The following is a 20,928-nucleotide window of genomic DNA, read 5'->3' on the forward strand; positions in this document are numbered from 1 at the left end:
CCAGCCCTTCAGTTTTGTTTGTAATCTAAGCCCAAGTAAGGAAAATGAGGTACGAGCTGTAGGGTGGGGAGAAAGATTCTGAGGGTGGGAGGGGGCAGAGAAAGGAGAAGGGAGGTGGGGGAGGCGGAAAGCTACTCTGTCTTTAAGTTTGTCCCATGGTTATGCATATATTTTTCTTCTATGAATGGGTTTTGCTGTAAATTATAGCTTTGCTCGTGGTCCCTTGGGTCAAGAGAAATAGTCTTTAAACAGAAAACAGCTCTGATTGGTGACTTTCCTCCTTCCCTCCCCCAACCCCCTTCCTAATTGAAACCAAATGTGCAATATGTTGGATGCTGGGATCCCTGGCCCGGGCCCAGGAATCCTCAGAATGCGAGGTTTCTCTCAAAGGCATCTTGCATTAGCCTGTGGATGGATGTATGCTAACCCCGGCCTCCTCCATCAGGGAGCAAGGCGACAGCAGGCTTTCCCACCAGACTTTGCCTGCTGGGTTTGGGGGAACGTGTTGGATCAGGACTCTCCACTGGCCCTGGGCTGAAGTGGCTGCTGGCCTGGGAGTCGAGTAAGTTAACTTTTTTTTTTTTTTTTTCCCCTCCCCTCTCTCTCTCTTTTTGGGTTGCTTCAAACCGAAAGTTAAACGAGGGGGAGAGGAAGAGAGAGAGAGAGAGAGAGAGAGCAAAGAGCGAAAGAGAGAGACTGAGACAGACAGACAGACAGAAAGGCACCCTTCCATTTGTCTCAAGCTGAAAGTTTTAAGAAAGCAGAGGGAGAGGACTGTAGGGGAGGGGGGCCCGTCCTCGGGACTACATTGTTGGAGATTTCGCGTCTGATCTGGATCCCCCGATGTGAGCAAAGGAAGGGGACGGGCAGTAACCCAAGAGACCCAGGGAGCAAAAAAAGGAGGTTCCATAGCAGCTGAAGACGGTAATAAACAGAGTGGGGGTGACGGGCAGACAGACGGAGGAGATGTGGGCAGGCCGGAAAGGGGCTCACTGCGGAGCCTCTTTGGGAGGGGGCCGGAGCAGGAGATTCGGGTTCCGTGGGCCGGTTCTTTTCCAGGGCCCAGCTCCCGGTGGGTGGGGCAGCCTGGGGTTCTTTAGAGTGGATTCCTCCCCACCCCCACGCCAAGTAGCGGGACGGACAACTTTGCCTGGAGTTGGGAGAGTGGCTGGGGAGGAGCGAGGCAGTGCCATCTTTCCAAAGTTTCCTGGGTTTTAGAGGCGGAAGGGACCCTAGAAAGCGTCTCAGCCAAGCGCTCCCGCTCCTCCAGTTTTCCAGAGGAGTAAGCGGCTTGTTCTTTCTTTCTTGGCGGCGAGGCTTTGGGGTCTCTCCCTTTGTTACTGGCCGCCGCCTCCCCCCGCTGTTTTCTGTTGGGATTTCTGAGTTTTGGCCTGGGTTCAGGAGTCCCATCCAAAGGAAAAGAAAAATTTTCCAACTTGTTGGAGTTCTCGGTCCGCTCAGCCATTTGAGAGGAGAGCTCCTCACAGTCCAAGCCAGCAGGGGGTTCAGCCCCATTTTGCCGACTTTCTTCCTTTTTCCTCTTTGAATAACATAGACTCATGATATTGGAGGGGCCCATAGAGAGCTTTTAGGCCAAATCCCACCCTTTATAGATGTGGGATGTGAGACCCAGAGGGGTGTAGCCACTTATTCAAGGTCACTCTGTGACATAGGCAAGATTATCACTTGCCCGTTGTAATTCCTAGTCTATGGTCCAGTGGTACCATGTTGCTTCCATGGAATCATTTGTATTGGTGAGGGCACCAGACTTACAGTCAGGATGACAAGTTCAAATCCTGCCTTCTATATTTACTAGCTAGGAAAATTGCTTATCCTTTTATTTTTGCCTCAGTTTCCTTATTTGTAAAAATGAAACTTGGTGCATTCTAAGGGTTAGTTCTTCCAATTGTGAATCTATACTCTTAGGAATTGTGAGGAAGCATGCTAGACTTAGACCTAGGATGAAAGCCTGACTGACAATTGGGCAAGATACTTCATTGTCCTTTGCCTCAGTTTCCTCATATGTAAAATGGGGATAATAATACATACCTATAGTACCTACCTAATAGGATTGCAGAGAGATGATGTATGTGAAACCCTTGGAAGATTTTAAAACATTATATAAATGTCCATTATTATTATTTTTGTGTATCATGACCGATCTTAGAATTCAGTTCTGGAAGGGGACTTCCTCATCCCATACCTCATAACATAGAGGTAACTTGGCTTGCAGTAGGTCAGTTATCAACATTCACACCAAAGATTTCCCACCTTCTGGGGCAAAAAAATGTATCATTAGGGCTTCATAATTATTTCCCCATATCAACAGGTCGGCATATTGTGCAACATAATTAGTTGCTATCAAGTGAAGTCAATCAACAAGCATGGATTAAGCACCTACTATGTGCCTGATATCATACTGAGTTCTGAGAGAAGAAAGATCATTGGAGCAACAAAGCTGTTCTCCCCTTGTTGTACTCAGTCATGAATTGGTTTTTATTTTCAGATAGTTTTTTTATGTTAAACATGAATAATTCTTCTATGCATATCTCCGCATTTATCATGCTGCACAATAAAAATCAGATCAAAAAGGAAAAAAAAATTAGAAAGAAAACAAAAAGCAAACAAACACATAAATGGTGAAAATACTATGTTGTGATCCACATTCAGGTTCCCACAATCCTCTTTCTGGATACAGATAGCTCTCCCCATTACAAGACAATTAGGGCTGGTTTGAATCACCTCAATGTTGAAAAGAGCCACATTCAGATGGTTTTTAGAGTATTATGAGGTTAAAATAAACCCCTATTATATTTAGAATCAGAGTTTCTTATGGATTTCATGCTGCCACACTTTTCTTATATGACATTGTTGTCTTCCCTCTTTGAGCTTCATCTTTCTTCTTAAAGAATTTGGCTTCAATCAGGACAGGTCTTCACTCTTTTTGTGACATGGACTCTGTTGGCAGTCTGGGGGAGCATATGAATGACTTCTCAGCATAATTCTTTTTAAAGCATTCACAAGGAAAATAAATGATAGCTTTCAGTTAGAAGTTATTGAAAATAAAGATGTATTTCCCCCCCTGTCTAAGTTCACAGAAAAAAAACCAGGTTAAGGCTCTCTGAAATCTTTCCATTCTAACTACTTTGGAATGGAATAGAGAATATTTTATTAGATAATTGCCATGTGCCAAGCACTGTGCTAAGTGGTAGAAATACAAATAGAAAACAGTTTTTGCTCTCTTGGATCTCATGTTCTAATGGGGGGAAATGACAGTTTAAGAGGGTTTAGATGCAGGGCTCAGTGATCCTAGGGATACAAAGATGGGGCAGATTGCAATGTCTGAGAATTTGGAGGGCAGAGGCAATTTTCCTCTTATTTCCTTCTCCTTCTCTTCCCCCCACTTTTTTCCCTTCCTGATATACAATATATGCTTATGTATAAAACACAATAGAAAATAATTTCAAAAGGGCACATTATAAGACTCAGTGGTTTTTATAGCCTAGTGACACTAACTGGGGCTGGGTAGAAGGGTACAACCTCTCGAAGAAAGCAAAACTTAAAGCTGTGTTTTGAAGGGAGCTGAGGATGCTGTAAGAGAAGGTAAAAAAGGTCACCATGGTGTCCAGTGTATATAGTAGTCCAGAGATGGGACATGAATAAGAGCATGAGGGCAAGTAGTATGTGATCATCCTGTATAATAAGCAAAAGATAGACGGTGAAGTGCCAATCAGAGGACTTCTGAAGTAGCAATGAAACTTCATGAGCAGGGAAGGCTTGTGGTCCTATATATATATATACACTTTATGAATACCAGTTGTTGAATACAGGGAGACCATTTGGGAGATGATTGAAATAGTCTAGATGAGAGATAATAAAATCCTGAACTAGCATGGAAAGATGTATTTGAACATCATTAGAAGGTAAGATCTTTCCATGAATTTCAGCCAATTAGCCAGCAAGCGTTGATTGAGCATTCCCTATGTGCCAGAAGGTTTGGTATTACAAAGAAAGGCAAATGATTCTTGTCCTCAGCTTTATACCTTCTAACAGAGGAAACTACATAGAAATAACCACATACATACAATATCTTTCCTTACTCCAAATAATATTGCATTCAATTGTCAAAGTGATTCTCTTCAAGTTCAGGTCTGACTATGACCTATATCTAATAAACTTCAAAGGTTTCTGCAGAATAAAACAGAAAATTGTTCTATTTGGCTTTTAAAATTCTTTATAACTTGGCCTCTTCCTCTCTGTTCAGTATCTGTATGTTTTACTCCCTTTCATATACTTTATGATGCAATGAAACTGACTACTTTGCAGAACACTCTTTTTCTCAACTCCATCCATTAGTACTGGCTCTCCCTGAATCCTGGAATGTTCTTTCTCTTCACCTTTAACTCCTAGCTCCTCTGGTTTCCTTCAAAATCTCAACTAAAATCCTGTCTTTTGTAAAAAGCCCCTTAGTCTCCTTAAATACTAGTGCCTTCTCTCTGAGATACCTTTCATTTTGGCCTGAATTTGTGTGTGTGTGTGTGTGTGTGTGTGTGTTTATACACACATATTCATACACATGTCTCTACATATGTATCTCTATATGCCTCTATCTATTGATCTATTTGCCTCTATTTAGCTATCTGCATCTCTCCCCCTTTTTCTTCCCCTCTGCCTTTCTCCTTTTCCTCCTTCTCCCTGCCTTCTCTCTCTCTCCTCCTTCCCTCCCTATTGCCCTCTCTTTTGCCCTTTTTCTGTCCTTCCTTTTCTTCCACCCTCCTTCTGTTCCTCCTTCCCTCCCTCCCTCCCTCCTTCTGTCTCTCTTTCTGTCTCCCTGTCTCTTTTTCTCTTTCACACCCTTCCTCTTTCCCCTTCCCTCTCTACTTCTCTCTATCTCCTTTCCTCCCCCCTCTCCCTCTAACTCTTCCTCCCCTCTCTGTCTGCCTATTTAGCTCTCTATCTGCTTTTCTGTCTGTCTGTCTATGCATCTCTCTATCTTTCTTTCTCTCTGTCTGTATATTCATCCAACTATCTCCCTATCTATATATTATTTGTGACTAGTTGTTTGCATGCTGTATCTCCCATTTGAATATTATCTTCTTTCTTCATATACCTAAAGGTTAGTGCAATTAAAAATACTTGTAAATTGATTGATTATAGTATAAATAATAGTAATGATGATAATAATAATCTATATACTCTCATAGATTTGCTTCATAGATGTGTAGGTTTGTGTAGGATCAAAGGAATATAGGCTGAAAGATATTTGTCATGACTTAATCCAATTATTTGGCAGATAAAGACAATAGAGATTATTTGTCTTCAGTCACACAAGTTGTAAATGATAGAGGCACGATTTGAATCTAGGTCATCTGACCCAAATAAGTCATTAGCCAAAAGACTAGCCAGAAAAGCTGTCCATATAGACATGAGTTCTATTATACATTTTCATGGAGTTTAGGTCACTATCAACATCTTTTTTTTTTGGTTTAAATAATAGCTTTTTATTTTCGAGATGCATAGAAATATAGTTTTCAACATCCATCCTTGCAAAACCCTGTGTTTCAAGTTTTTCTCCCTTCTTTATCCCATGTCTCTCTCCCCTAGAGAGCAAGTATTCCAATATGTGGAACATGAACAATTCTTCTCTCTATATATATTACCACAATTATCATACTGCACAAGAAAAATCAGAAAAATGAGAAAGAAAACAAAATGCAAGCAAACAACAAAAAAAGGTGAAAATACTATGTTGTGATCCACATTCAGTCTTGATTGTCTTCTTTCTGGATGCAGATGGCTCTTACCATCACAAGACCATTGGAACTAGCCTGAATCATCTATTGTTGAAAAGAGCCACGTCCATCAATGTTGATCATCACATAATCTTATTGTTGTGTCAGCATCTTTTCAAATCTTTCAGGTCGTTCTCTATTAAGAAAAATGGCTACTTGAAGCAAGGACATTACTGGGGTTGGGCAATCAGCACTTTGCCTCAGTATGCTAAAATTTAGAAGGTGCTGATAGCACTTATAACTCAGAAACAACTGCATTTAGTTCCTACTTAGCAGGAATAATACACTCTTCTTTCCCCCATTTGCCACAACTCAGATGTTTTTTTCCCCATATACTTCTTTCCTCCCATCTCTTTATCAATTAATCAACCAGTCAGCATCCCTGCCCAATCCCTCAAATGTGAAAGTTTAAGGTAACTTTTTATACTGATTGGAAATGCATAATTCACAGGCAAATGAAAATGAAAGCAAATATATATTCCAAGTTGAATTTACCACAAATATATGCTAACACATAATGTCATCTCTTATAAACATTGGTTTCTCTATGCCCTCTTTCCATTTCCTGAAATGCATGTTCAATTAACTTTGGTTCACTGAGAACCAGCACTGAACTGGTGCTTGGATAATCCTGGGATCTTGATGAGCTTGTGGTCCATCCAAGACTAACAATTCTATATGACTCTCCCTTTTGCCCACCTTTAAATTCCCCGCAACAGTTTGGGAGATTTTCTCTAGTTCTTTTGACATTGTGTGTATATCAAAGAATACAGAACTACTTTGGGGGAGCATATTGCCCCTTGATATTATGACTATCCCACCTCTTTGGTTGTGTTTTTCTTACAATATATTTTATAGATGTCTCTTTTTCAATACAGCTCTAATTTGGCAAGGTGTTATAGCTATTTCTGCCTATCATGACTTTGGGGTAGTAGATAGATCTTTGGACTTGAAGTCAGGAAGATCTGAGCTGGCATCTTGCTTCAGACTCTAACTAGCTGCAACACCCTGGACAAATTATTTATCTTCCTCAGGGTTTTCTCTTCTATAAAATAAGGGAATTGGATTCATTGTCCTCAAAGGTCCCTTTTAGCTCAAAAGCTATGATCCTTGGATGACTTTGACCTTTAATTCTTTGGAGACTAGGAGATCTCAAGACTCATAATTATGAAATAATATATAATATAAAACATCACTGGAAGAATATTGTTCTTGTTTCTCTGAAATATCTCCTATCCTTTAAAAAGGAGAAATACAATAATGCCAATTCAGAAAGGTTTTGTTTTCCTGAAATGGTTTTCTAAAAGCTTGGAAGACTATTATGGCAGAAGAATAGGTTTAGAAATACCTAAGACTTCTAAAGTTCTGTGAGAGCATCCTAGGCCCAGTTGGGCAGCTCTTGACCTTCGCACTAGCATTCCTGGAGAGGAAGAAGTGGGAGGGAGAATTTTTGTTCATTTACCTGCCCCTTTCAATAGGTCTTTAGGGAATCCTAATATTTCACTATACATGCTCATTATTGTGTTTAATAATAATATCTAATAGTGGAAATTAAAAATTAATTTTTATTTACTGTTTTTCTATCAGCTTGGTTTTCAAATAATCCATTCCCCTTCCCCTATTCAATGAATACTTGTAGCAAAGACTAAAAAATAAAAATTAAAAAGAAGCAGTTCAGCAAAACTAAAAATACATTCTTGTTCTTGAATTCCTCAGAATTTCAAAACCTTATTACCTTCAGGCTCTACATATAGTCTAGTTCAGAGCAGATCTCCTCCCCCAAAAGGCAAAAAAAAAATCTACCATATATCCAAAGTAACTAGCAAGCAATCAACCTGACTTGGCCCAAGAAGTATATATGTATGTATGTATGTATGTGTGTGTGTGTGTGTGTGTGTGTGTGTGTGTGTTATATTCTATTATTCGGTGCTGAATTATGTGGTATAGATTTTTAAGTTCAACAAGAATTCAGATTGTAGGACTTCAGAAAAGGAGAATATTTATGTAAAACTGATAATTGTTGTTTGTTGTTTCTAGAACATTGTGGTAACTAAATTGGGGCTGCTTGGAACCACCCTAGAGATGGGACTATGGGACCTCTCCAGTAGTTGCATTGTAAATATAGTACATTTATAGTGTACATTTATAAGGGCGTAGTTGTGAGTATTGTATCTCAATGTACACTTTTATTTTCTCTTTCCTCAGTAATCTTTACTACTATTCCAGGGGGTATGAGGGAGTCAGTTTATACAAGTTTTGTTAGAGCCTGTTTTGAAATTTTCAGCATTAAATATTTACTAACACACTCCTGCACTACCACATTCTCTAGGACCTGTACCTTCTCTTTCCCTTGGTATCCTTGGGTTGCTTTGCAATATATTTGATTTACAAATATGTCCACACTTGTGATATATGCCTTCTTATGGAGGCATTGATTTAGAGATTGAAGACTATAGAGAGCATTTAATCCAACTACCTTGTTTTACATATGTAGAGACAGACTCAGGAAGATAAAGTCACTTTTCCAAGATGACACAAATAGTAAGGAATAAAGCTGCATTTCAAACAGAGGCTGTCTGACCCCAAATACAGCATTCTTTCATGTTGTACCCACTTTCTCTTGTAAACATCTTTCTAGAGTCAATGGTATATCCAGATTCTTTTGCCTGGATGTCTCATTTTTTTTTCCCCATCACTGAGCTCTAGAATGACATGGTGATCAGTCCTGACAGTCCCCTCTCTGGATGCAGATGAATCTCTCCATCACAAATCTGTTAGAATTTTGCCTTGTTTCTTTTGCTCATCATGTAGATCACAATTTGAGGAAGCACTATGCATTGTGAGGGACTAAAGTAAGAGATCTCTTCTTAATCCATTTTACTAGTGATTAATCTAATTATTGGCTTTTGGTAAAATATTTCACCAGTGTCACAATGACTTAGGAAATCAGAAAAAAAATTAAAAGGCACACAGTAGCAAAATGGAGAAATATAACATTCTTTGCAAATTTTGTTGGAATTTGAATGCTTTGTGAATTAGGAAATAGGTTTTTTTGGTAGTAAATCAGTGTGAACTCTGATTTCTAGAATTAAGGAAGTTTTAAAAATATGCTATTTCATGTACCAGATGGTGTTAATATTTGTCAGTTGATAGTAGGGCTCGCATCTTTTGTTTATGTTGCATTGTACAGCATGTTCATTAGACTCAAGGAGACTGTAAACTCCTTGAGGTCAGTAACTGTATTCTTTTCATTTGGGTATTACAACCTCTTGAATTTAATAGATGCTCACTAAATGGTTTTTGAATTGAATGAAATTGAACAGAACATCTAGTGATCAATTGATCTTGACTATCATCAAGGCTTGCTTGAGTTGAATGAATGAGAAACACAGACACAATGTCATTCAAACCTTCTTCAAAGCTGAAAGTCCTACTGCTACTCTTCCCTTAAATATCCTGGAATGATGTTTTTACCCATTCTTTTTTTCTACTTCTGATTCTCTCTGTCCTTTCTTCTGCCTTTCTTTGCTCCCTCATCATGGACTCACTCCTCTTGTCCTCTCCCTTCTCTCCAATTTCCCTCTTGTGCTGAGATCCTTCACCTCTACCTTCCAAAATGACCTTTCCCTTCAATGAATTCCCTTAGAACTTATATTGGTTGGAACTGGGGAATAGGAAAGAGAAAACTGGATAAATAGAAAGGGCATTTTTTTACCCAATCTCACTTCCTTTTTTCCATCCCAACTTTAGGTGCTGAATATTGTAAACTGGATTATTTTATTATTTAAAACCATACTAAAAAAACTATGAGCATTCAGCAACTTATGTGGAGTGAAATCCTGATTATAACCATTCCTTAACTCCACCCACTCATCTACCCCCACAATCCCTTGAGAGAACTAGAGAAATGTTTTCATAGTATTAATAATAGTTATGACATAGACTAGTTGACAGGTGACTTCCGTTCAAAGTCTGATTTTTTTGGACCACCTTCATGTTTTTCCCTGTTGGATCCTTTCTCCTTGCCTAACTCTGTTCTAGACTGAAATGCTTAAGTTTTTCAATATTTCCAACTATCACCATCATAATTATTTACCAAGTGATGGATATTAGCAGTGTGTTTCTCTGGGATGGTATATGAATCCTACCAGACAAGTCATTTTTGGAAAAATGAGCCTGTGAAAAATTACAAATTTGGAAAAAAAAGTATTTTACTTCTTTAGGTCGGTGTCCAGTACTAGGCTAATCTATACTGGCTATATGACGCTGGGCAAGTGATGTAATTCTTAAACTAAGTTTCTTCATCATGGAGCAAATAAGTGGCACAGTAAATAGTGTTGGATCTAGAGTCATGAAGATTCATCTTCTTGAGTTCTAATCTAACCTCAGCCACTTTCTAGTTATGTCATCCTGGGCAAATCAAGCTTAGCCCTGTTTACCTCAGTTTTATCATTTGTAAAATGAGAAGGAGAAAGAAATGGAAAATCATTCTAGTATCTTTGCCAAGAAAATCCCAAATGGGGTCATGAAGAGTTGGACACAACTAAAATGACTGAAGAATAGTGACAATAATAGCACAGTGTGGTGAAGAGCCAGTGAGGTGACCTATGTAAATTACTTTACAAATATTAAACTGCTATATAAATTTTAGCTATTATTATTAAAAAAGTTAGCTATTATTCCTAAGACACAGTCTTTGTCCTTAGAAGGTTTACAGTCTGTCTGGGAAAGGCACTCACAGGAAACAATTAAAGAATAGTAGAATTTAGTTGCCAATTTAGTCATATAGATTCTGGAGTTCAGAAAAGTTTGGATGGATGAGAAAAAAAGGCATCATTCTTCTTGTTATCGTCATTGTTATTACCCCCTAAGAAAATGATTTCAGTCTTGGGACCATAAATTGTCAGAGCTGAATGGGAGCTTAGAGATGACTGAATCCAACCCTCTCATTTGACAGATGAGGAAACTTGAGTCCTCCTGGAAAGGGGAAGTGGTTTTTCCAAAGTCCACATGTCTGAGCTGGGATTAGAGCAGAAGGCTCCTAACTCCTAATTAAACATATTTTTCTACTACATCAGTCTCCAATGGCTTGATTGGAAATGTATTTGAGATTTAAAAAAAAAAGATTCTTCTAATACTGTTTCATGACACTGATATTTTTCATCTAATTGGGGTTCTTTTCCCCCAGGGATATAGTGTGTGTGTGTGTGTGTGTGTGTGTGTGTGTGTGTGTGTGTGTGTGTGTGTGTTTAATGATAATATATAGAATTGGTACTAGGACTGAAATTCAGAATTCTTTCTTATAAATTTTGCTACCTTTCACAATAATAACAACATGTTGCATAGGAGATTCCATCCTTGAAGGCCTTCTGGAGCCTGCCCTACACCACTATCATGCTTTACTGCCCTGATCATTTCCCCTAAGACTTGTAAAATTTGGAACATTAATGAAAGGTACAAGATCAGCTGGCACACAGCCTACTTGTGACTTTGAAAAGTTCTGGACAATTCCTCAGGCTTGGGAGAAGACAGGCTGGAGAGCCATATAAAAGCTCCCTCTGGCTTCAGCATCCTTGATAACTATCTGAGAGTTTGTTAATTATTCATCAAGCATGTATTAAGCACGTATTATGTGATAGGCATTGTGGTAGGGACTGCGGATTCAAGGAGAATTCCTTGAAGAGATTGTATTTTAATATTTTAATGGAGGAGATAATATGTGTTTTATACACACATATATACACACATGTGTGGTTATGTGAGTATGTATATATACATGTGAAAATATTGTCACATATAAGAAATATATATGGTTACATATATGTATACACATATATAGAAAACACATTATCATATATAACATACAACAAAATATGTATATAAATAACAAATGGATCTCCTCAATTAAAATATTAGAATGAAATCCATGTGTATATACGTGTATACCAAAAAATGAGGTAGGTATAAAGGAAAGGTTCAAGTAGTTGGGGGTAGGAAAAAGTGAAGACAAGAACGGCCTATAGAACAAGGTACTTTGAACTGAATCTTGAAGAAAACTGGGAATTTCAGTAGCCAGAGAATAGAAGAAGTGCATTTGAGGTTTGGGAGACAGTTGTGTAAAGACATGGAATTGGGAGATAGAGAATCCTATGTGAAAAACAGTAAAAAGTTCTATTTTGGCTGGATTATGGAATAGCTTGAGGTGAGCAATGTATTAATAAGGCTGGAAATAATAGGAAGAGGTTGGGTTAAATGCCATGCAGAAAATAATTATCATTTAATTTTTCAGATAATAGGAAGACCTTGAAATGTTTTGAATACATAGGGAGGTAACAAGGGAAGAATGATGATGCAGAAAAATTTCACTGTGAAAATTGTTTGGTAGATGGATCGGAGTGGAGAGATATTTGAGGCGGGGTGATTAATTAGGAGGTCCTTGCCATAGTCTAGGTAAAAAGTGGTAAAGAATGGGTTTAGGATGATGGTTGCTTGAGTAAAACGAATGGGCCATGTGGGAGAGATATGGTAGGGATAGAAGTGACATGGTTTGGCAGTGGGTTGGATATATAGGGTGATAGAGAAAGAGTTGAGTATGATGCTAAAGTGGGAAGGCCAGGTTGGGGAAGAGAGTAAGTTTGTTCATTCCCATGCTTGCCTCTCTGGGCCAGTCACTACTTATTCCTCAGACCTACTTGCTCACCTCTGCTTCCTTAATTATGCTTATAGCCAACATTTCACTCTCCTGTACCTCCCCCTCATCTTGAATGAATTCCATTCATCCTATCAAAGCCCAACCCATTCATGAAATCTTGCCTCACTACTCCAGCCCAGGCTGACTTCTCCCTTCTCTAGACCCTTCCAGTATTAGGGGCTTAAATTATCTCTAAAGGTTTCAAACTCATTTTTTTCTACTGACTTTGGGCAAACTCATTCAGTCCTTCTTTCTCTTCAAATGTAAAACTAAGGGGTACTAAGATGTTCAAAGTTCCAGGGAGATAAACATTTAGGAACTTCAAAGTGCTAAGAATTTTTAAAATTTTTATTTAAATAAAAATTAATTTTATTTTAAACAAAAATACATTTTATTTACATCTTTTGTTTTTAATATCACCTAGATATATCAATGCATGCTTCTTTACCCAACCTCAGCCCATCATTTATAAAAAAGACTAAAAATGAGGGAAAATTTATTAAGCAAAACTAAAATAAATAAGATTTACATTATATGCAACATTCCATACTCATAGTACCCCCTCCCCACTTTTTGAAAATAAGCAGGCATTTCACATCTCAGATTTGAGGCCCTGCTTGTTCATAATTTCACAGAATTAAAGTGAATTCTTTCATTTAGTTGTTAATCTTTCCATTAACATTGCATATGTTGTTTTTTAAAGTCTCTTTTATTTTTGCTGTCATTTTCAGTTTTTCGATATGTTTTGCTTTTATACTACAAATTTACAGATTATCTCTACTTTGTGAGAGGAATCTTATAACAAAGTAAAACTGTTATATAAAACTAGTAATACAATGACCTCATTGGAAAGGGGGACATATAACTTCCATGGTACCATTCCAACTCTCTTCTAAAAAAAAATGACCAAATTTATTTTTTTATCTACCACAGTAGAAGAAAAAAGAAAAATAAATTTTGATGATAAATATGCATTGGTAAGCAAAACTCTTCCTACAATTACTGTGTTGTAATCAAATATCACTATTTCCATTTTTATCCTTATCTCTATCAATTTCAATTTTGATCTTGATCTTTACCCCTTCCCTCTCCTTCCCCTTCCCTTATCTCTACGTCTCCCCTATCTCTATCCCTTCCTCTAACTCTACCACTACTTCCCCTACTCCTACCCTTACCCTTACCCCTAGTCCTTGCCCTACCCCTATTCTTCACTCCTACCTTACATTCTTTACTTAAGATTCAAATCTTTGTAATAGATAAGGCGGTAACATAATGGATAGAGTGCTAGATCTGAAGTCAGGAAAATCTGATTTTAAATCTGGTCTCAGACATTTACTAGCTGGGTGGCCCTTAGCAAGTCACTTAACATTTGCCTCTTTTCTTCAATAGTAAAAAATGGAGACAGTCAAAGAAACTACTTCAGGGGGTTGTTGTGAGGATCAAATGGGATAACATTTAGTTCTTAGCATAGTGCATGGCACATAGCAGGAGCAATATAAATTATAATAACAATTATTATTAACGGTAGAAAGAACATTTATCACTGATCCTCTATTGTCATGATTAGTCATTGTATTAATCACAGTTCTTGCAGCTTTCAAAATCACTTAGTTTTGTACTGTTGTGTTGACTCAATTGTTCTCTTGACTCTCCTTATTTCCTTTTTTGTCAACTTATAAAAATTCTCAGAATTGTTCATTTTTTGTAGAATTGAAGTTATAGTATTAAACTGTTCTGGTTTTACTCACTTCATTCTGCATCAGTTCATGTAAGTCTTTTCATGTCTTTTTGTAATCACCACTTTTCCCATTTTTTTTTATAGCACACTGGTACTCCATCACATTCATATACTAGAAATTATTTGGCTGTTCTACAATGGATTAGTATTCTTTTATTTTTTACCACTACAAAATAATTACTACAAATATTTTTTGTACATCATTTTCCTTTTAGGGGTAAGCTTAGCAGTGTAATAGCCAAGTCAAAGGGCACATACCACTTAGTGAATTTTTGTATATAATTCCAAATTGCTTTCCAGAATGCTTGTAGCCATTTACAATTCCATCAACAATGAATCAAAGCAGCTGTTTTCCTAGAGTTCCTTCCACACTGATTTTTTCTTTTTCTTTTCTTCTTTTAAAATTTTTTTTTTGGTCATCTTGGTTATTCTAAAGCATATGAAGTGGCATCTCAAAATTGTAATTTGCATTTCTCTAATAATGATATAGAACTTTAAAATATATTGTTATAGATTTTTTTACTTTGAAAACTGCCTGTTCATATCCTTAGATCATTGATCAATTGGGAATGGTTCTTTTTCTGATAAATTTGAATTGGTTCCTTATATATCTTGAAAATGAGACCTTTATCAGAGAAACTAAGGGCAAAGATTTTCCCCAATTATTTGTTTTCCTTTTAATCATAGTTTTATTAAATTTGTTTGTGCAAAACTTTTTTTTTAATTTTATGTAATCAAAATTTTACAATTTGATTTCTTATCCTCTCTATTTCTTGTTTGATTATGAAATATTCTCCTCTTCATACATTTGAAGGGTATTTTTCCATGTTTCTCTAATTAATGTGATTTTTTTAGATTTAGGATGTGTTCCCAGTTGGAATTTATCTTTCAATAAGGTGTAAAGTGATGATCAAAACTTAATTTCTTCCATATTTCTGTCTAATTTTTAAATTTTTTTCAGGGAGTTAATTTGTATCTCAGTAGCTGAGGTCTTTGTTTTTATTCAATACTCAGGTATTAGATACATTTGCTTCTGTATATTGTTTGCCTGACCTTCACTTTGTATCAATTTAAATAAATGTTTCCACCCTTTTCTGCAGCAACCATTTCCACAAGCAAAATAATATTCCATTGCACTCATGTGACTCAGTATTTTAGCTATTCTTCATTTATGGCATCAGATAATGTAAGCTATAATTCTCTCTTCAATTATAATGAAGTTTCCTAATAGTTAAGAACCAAGATGTAGACTTAAACCCTTTCCTAAGCCCATATTCAACTAATGATGCTAGAAAATTATACCCCATAAGACAGAGAGGGCCACATATCAGAATATTATATTCCATGGACCTTCTTCTCTAATACTTAACACTCATTTGAATTACCAGATCTGTTTATTTCTGGATGTTGACTTTTGATCATGATTCCAAGGTTCTAAGGTATGCTGCAAGTATATAAAGTATATAGTTATAGTTTCCCAGACTGCATCTTGAAACTGGTTAAAGAAATTCTTTCTTATCTTTTATCCAAGAAGACTCTCCTTTACTATTTTCCCAATTATCTTAATCCCTAGCTAGATATGATAATGTATTATTCTTTGGGCCTTCAGAGTTCTTTGGGTTTCTAGATATGCTCCAACCTATCCCATATCCTTTCTTGTTTCTATAGTGATGATATACATTGGTACCTGGTTCTTGCACTCATTCTCTTCCCCTTTCCTTCCTGATTATCATATAATCCAGAACATATTAATGATATTTCTTGGGTTTATTTAAAAGGAAAAATAGTAGTATCTAGAAATAGTGAGGCTAGAACTTAAGGGAAGCTAAAGTACATATGAGGGATTCTCTCTAGGACAGGCTGGATGGTCTTTAAAATGGCTAATTTATTCTTTAGTTATAGTTCTTCAAGCCTAGTATGTCTCCATGGCCTTCCTAGGCTAGAGTCCATACTACCAACCAGTGCTTTCTTGCCACTCAGCAGAGAAGGACAACTTTTGTTCTAGACATGTCTGTGTTTGTATGGCTTGGCTTTGATCAACCAGAGTGCTCTGGATTGAGTGTGTGTCATTCTTACCCCATGTCTTTTTCACACAATATTGTCTCATCATTCTAGATTGCCTTTTTTTTTTGATTCCCCCCCCAGCCTGGTACCTGCTACTCATTCTTAAAGACCTTGTTCAAGTCTCACTCTCACTCTGACTACTTCAGGCCACATTAATTTCATCTCCTTCTACTACAAGGCATTAGGACATTTTGCTATAGGAATGAGTAAGAAATGGTCAACCAGTATGTTAGCCTGGATGTTTTATGAACCTTGAATTAGGAGCTTAACTTTTGTGGGAATTCACTTTCTTTTTTATCAGTTTCCCAACATGAGGTGATCAGGAGATTTCAGAAGTCTCACACTTATAGAAGTGATCTATTATTGGGGGGTGAACATGATTGTGATTAACAGGCAGGAGAAGGCATGATGAAATGAAAGTATGATCCCTTGGCTTTTCATTCTGTATGTATATCATCTCCTGTCATCAAACAAAGAAAAAAAATCAACAAGAGAAAAGCAAGCATTTATTGAGCATCTGGGAGGGAGCAACTCTGTTAAATGTCCTTGAAGAGTACAAAAAATAACATATAAAATCATAGGATCATGAACCTACTCTTGGAAGATACCTTAGAAATCATTTAGTCTAATCTTTATATTTTACAGAGGAGGAAAATGAGGCACAGAGAAGATAAATGGGATATCCTAAGGCAGACAAGTCATAAATAGAAAAGCTAAGATTCAGACCAAGATCCTCTGTCTCCAAATCTGATGTTCCTTCCCCTGCCTCTAGTTCCTGCTTTAGATATTTAAATTTAGAGAAGACATGAAACAATTAAAAATTAAAGATAAAAATAGAACAGGCATTTATGAAGCGCCGTGTGCCCAGTTCTGCATAAAATATATTAGGATATCTTGCCATCAAGGAATTTTTATTTATAGCCTGGAAGCATTTTAGAAGTAGTAGAGAATAATTAAATTCTGATTTGTTCTGGTTGAGCTACAAGTCCTGTACAATCTGCAGGAAAGAATCCTCACATTGGTGAGATCATAGAGCTAGCTAATAAAAAATTCCAAGAAGTCTGACTGCAGAGAAGGATGAGCTGATTGTGACTTGAAGTCCTCAGAGCAAGGGTGGGATTTGAATAAGACCTTTAAGGACTAGTAGCAGATGATCAGGCTGAGGAAAATAGAAGGAACATTCTAGAATGGTGAGAGAATGAGGTGACACTGTGAGAACAAAGACACAAAATAGGAAATGTGGATAGTATTGGAGGAAGAACAGCCTGGCTGGAAAGTGAAATGTGCAATTTAATGGAGTTTTGACACACAGAGTGGTCTTTAACAAATAAAACTTGTTTGGAGCCTCCAAAATGTCCTCTTAATCCCACATCTTTCATCCTTCTACATACAAAAGTGAATATATATTATATATATATGGCTGATGGTGGTGGTTTTATGGTGGGTCAGGAGTCATGGGGGCCAGCAGTCATGGTGAGATCAGAGTAGCTGTTAATATCAGTGATTAGATAGGGGTTCTAGTCTGAAAAAAATTCTGGCTTTTATGGCCCAGTATTATTCTATATAACAAGTGATCTACTCCTTAACCATGCTCAGCTCTTTGTGGATGGTACCTTTTTATTCCTGCTCTGTATAGATCTTCCATGTTTGAAAGCTTCAGGACTAGAAATTTCTAGTTTTCTATCTGAGGAGTGCTTCCTGTGGCCTTAGAATTTGGAAATTAATTAGCAATGTCTGAGTAAGACCACTCCCCTCTTTATAAAAAATGGAAGCTTCCATCCCTAAGCTTTTGAGCTTCCTTGAGGCATGGAGCAAAGATGCCTCCAAAGCTCAACACTATCCTGGACTTTCTCCCCATACCATGATCTAAAGACTTCTTGAGGAGATCCTTCAGGATATCTCTTTCCTCTCTGTCCTTGGTCTTAGCTAATTGGACTCTCCTAGTATCCCTCTCCTGCTGGCCTTGTCTCTTATTCCCTGTGTTGTTTACAGTTAAACCACAGGACTTTATCTTCTGTGCCTTCCTTTTAGCACATCAAATAAGCACACTTATTTCCTAAGCATCAGTTGGCTCATAAAACTCTTGTATGAAGTACTCTTTAGTCCCAGCAAGGGATTTGACAATAGGTCATAAGTATGACTAGGAGGCAGTATGGTGTAGTAAGATTCATGGAATCTGATTTCAAATTCTGGCTCTGCCAGTGTGACCTTGGATAAGTGAGATCTTAAGAGTGGCTCACTTTTTTTATTTGTAAAATAGAGAATAGGTGGACTAAAAGTTAATTCCAGTTTTAGCTTTATCATCCAATGATTGATGATTAGAGAGAAATTTTTGAAGGGTTCAATTGAATCCCAGTTGGAAATAACACAGGAGATTCTCAGATTCTGTAATACTTTGGTTAAGAGTGATTGCTCCTTATTTTTATGAAGAATAAGAATCAAGAATCAGTGCTATAGACAGTTGGCACAGGAACTTGGACTTCAAGGACCTTGGTACTCATTTAAATTCTATGCAACAAATATTTATTAGGTACCTAAAAGGCTCAGGATTGTGACCTAAGCTTAGGGCTGATTGTATGGATGCTCCATATAAAATCTAGCATCTCGTCAAAACTCAAGATCATTATTGTGAAAAAGAAGAACATGGGCATTAGATAAAACAAAGGAGCACACAAAAGACCCTCATTGATTTACTGGCTGTGGACAAAGAGACTTAGGCTCACTGAGTTTCAGTTTCCCTATCTGTGAAATGGGGATAATAGTAGCATCAACAAAGTGGTTTTAGGGGTCCAATAAGATAATATGTGCAAAGTGCTATGCAAACCATAACTAATTTTATACATGTAATCTGTTCATGTTCTTATTGTACCTTGCATAGTTTTGATCAAGTATTTTCACTTACTCCATTATCCCCCAGTGGTTTTCCTCTGCCTAATACAAGTACTTTGTATCTACAGGTTCCTAAATCTAGGACTGGAATGATTTAATAATAATATTATACAATTAGTTATAACAATTGGTTGATTGTTATAAATTATTACATGTAAACTATTAATCAATATACAATAAACTACATTAATTACATGGAGATTTAGGAAACCGAATAATAGATTTGGAATTAGAGAGCTTGAGTTTAAATCCTAGCTCTGCCAATGAATTACTTTGGGCAAATCTGTGTCTCAGTTTCCTCATCTGTAAAATAAAAAGTTTGGATTAGATTACCTCCAAGGTCCTGTCAAAACTTTGAAATTATAAGCCCTCAAAGGAAGTGTTCTTAGCCATTTTTTAAGTTTCAAGGACTTCTCTAGCAATCTGGTGAAACTTATGGACTTTCTCAGAATAATATTTTTAAATGAGTAAAACACATAGAATTACAAAAGAAAACAATTATATTGAATCAATAAACCAATTAATTAACCTTTATTAAGTACCTACTATATTCCAGGCACTGTATTAAGCACTAGAGATACAAAAAGAGGCAAAAGACAGTTCTTCCTTCAAAGAGTTATAATTTAATGGGAAAAAGTTATAATTTATTAAAACATTTTTTAAGAAAGCAAGTTCATGGACCCCAGGTAAAAAACCTCTGTCTTACAGTATCAACTTCATATATTTGTAAGATTTATATGAGATGGGATGTGAAAAATTTTTAAACCAAAAATCCATATATAAGTATAAACTGTTATTTTTTTTGGAATTTGGGCCATTTTTCCTTATTATCACCTTCACATTACTGATACACACACAATGAATATGTTGAATAATCATATCAATTGGAATGACATAAATAATAAATAATTTTAAGGAATAAAAAAAGATCCAAATCCATGTAACCTTTTTGGATCTCAGTTTCTTCACCAATAAAATGAGGGGATTGATCCAAAAGTCTTTCAAGTTCCTTCACATTCAAAATTCATGATTGTAATCATAATACTGGTTGGTATTTTTTTTTTTTTTTTACAAAACAACACTACTCACTCATTCACTCTCAGTAGGAAATGTGATGTCAGCTGTGGTTACAGTGGGTGGGAAAGAAGATGGATTCTCCATTTGGAGGGACAATTTAGGCAGCTGTGGATAAAATACAAACATTCCCATTGCTGCTAATGCTGAAAACCACCCCATAGGGTATTCAAAGCCAGATCATTTTGGTAACTGAAGTACTACCGAGATAATTTATGCAAACATGCTTTCCCTTCCAAAATTATTTGAAGGGAAAGAATTATGTTAACTTTCTTTTTGTGTCTATATCTAGACCTGCGATTTCAGTAGTTTACAGAGATACTGATGAGGAAACTCCTTTTATTTATGTAAATCAGCAATTGTTGGGTAATTTTTAGTTTGAGAAAATTATCTGGGGCCACACAATTATTAAACACTTACTGTGTCCCAATCCCCATGCTAAGTGCCAGGGATAGAAACAAAAAGCAAGGACCTTTCATTCAAGAAGATACAACCTGTACTTAAATCAGTTCATAAAAGACAATTATTGAGTATTGGAAGGAAACCTTGGAAGAGAAGACAATAGAAACTGAAGAGAATGTGAAAAGCCTTCTGCAGGAAATGGTACTATGTAATCCTTTAAGAATTTCACTAAATTATAGTTGCTTACAATTATTTTCTTATTTTATTGTGTCCAATCA

At 36.7% G+C, this 20,928-nt stretch overlaps 1 protein-coding gene across 1 annotated transcript in view; it reads left to right on the forward strand.

The window, feature by feature from the left end:
* Positions 1-363: 363 nt before the first annotated feature.
* Positions 364-20,928, forward strand: part of DDR2 (discoidin domain receptor tyrosine kinase 2) — a 213,320-nt gene continuing 192,755 nt past the window's right edge. The window contains exon 1 of the mRNA XM_074264657.1: positions 364-562. The gene's annotated coding sequence lies outside the window, so the exon portion shown is untranslated. The remainder of the gene's footprint in view (positions 563-20,928) is intronic.

Source organism: Sminthopsis crassicaudata, chromosome 4 (assembly GCF_048593235.1).
Source record: "Sminthopsis crassicaudata isolate SCR6 chromosome 4, ASM4859323v1, whole genome shotgun sequence".
Classification (NCBI taxonomy): Eukaryota; Metazoa; Chordata; class Mammalia; order Dasyuromorphia; family Dasyuridae; genus Sminthopsis; species Sminthopsis crassicaudata.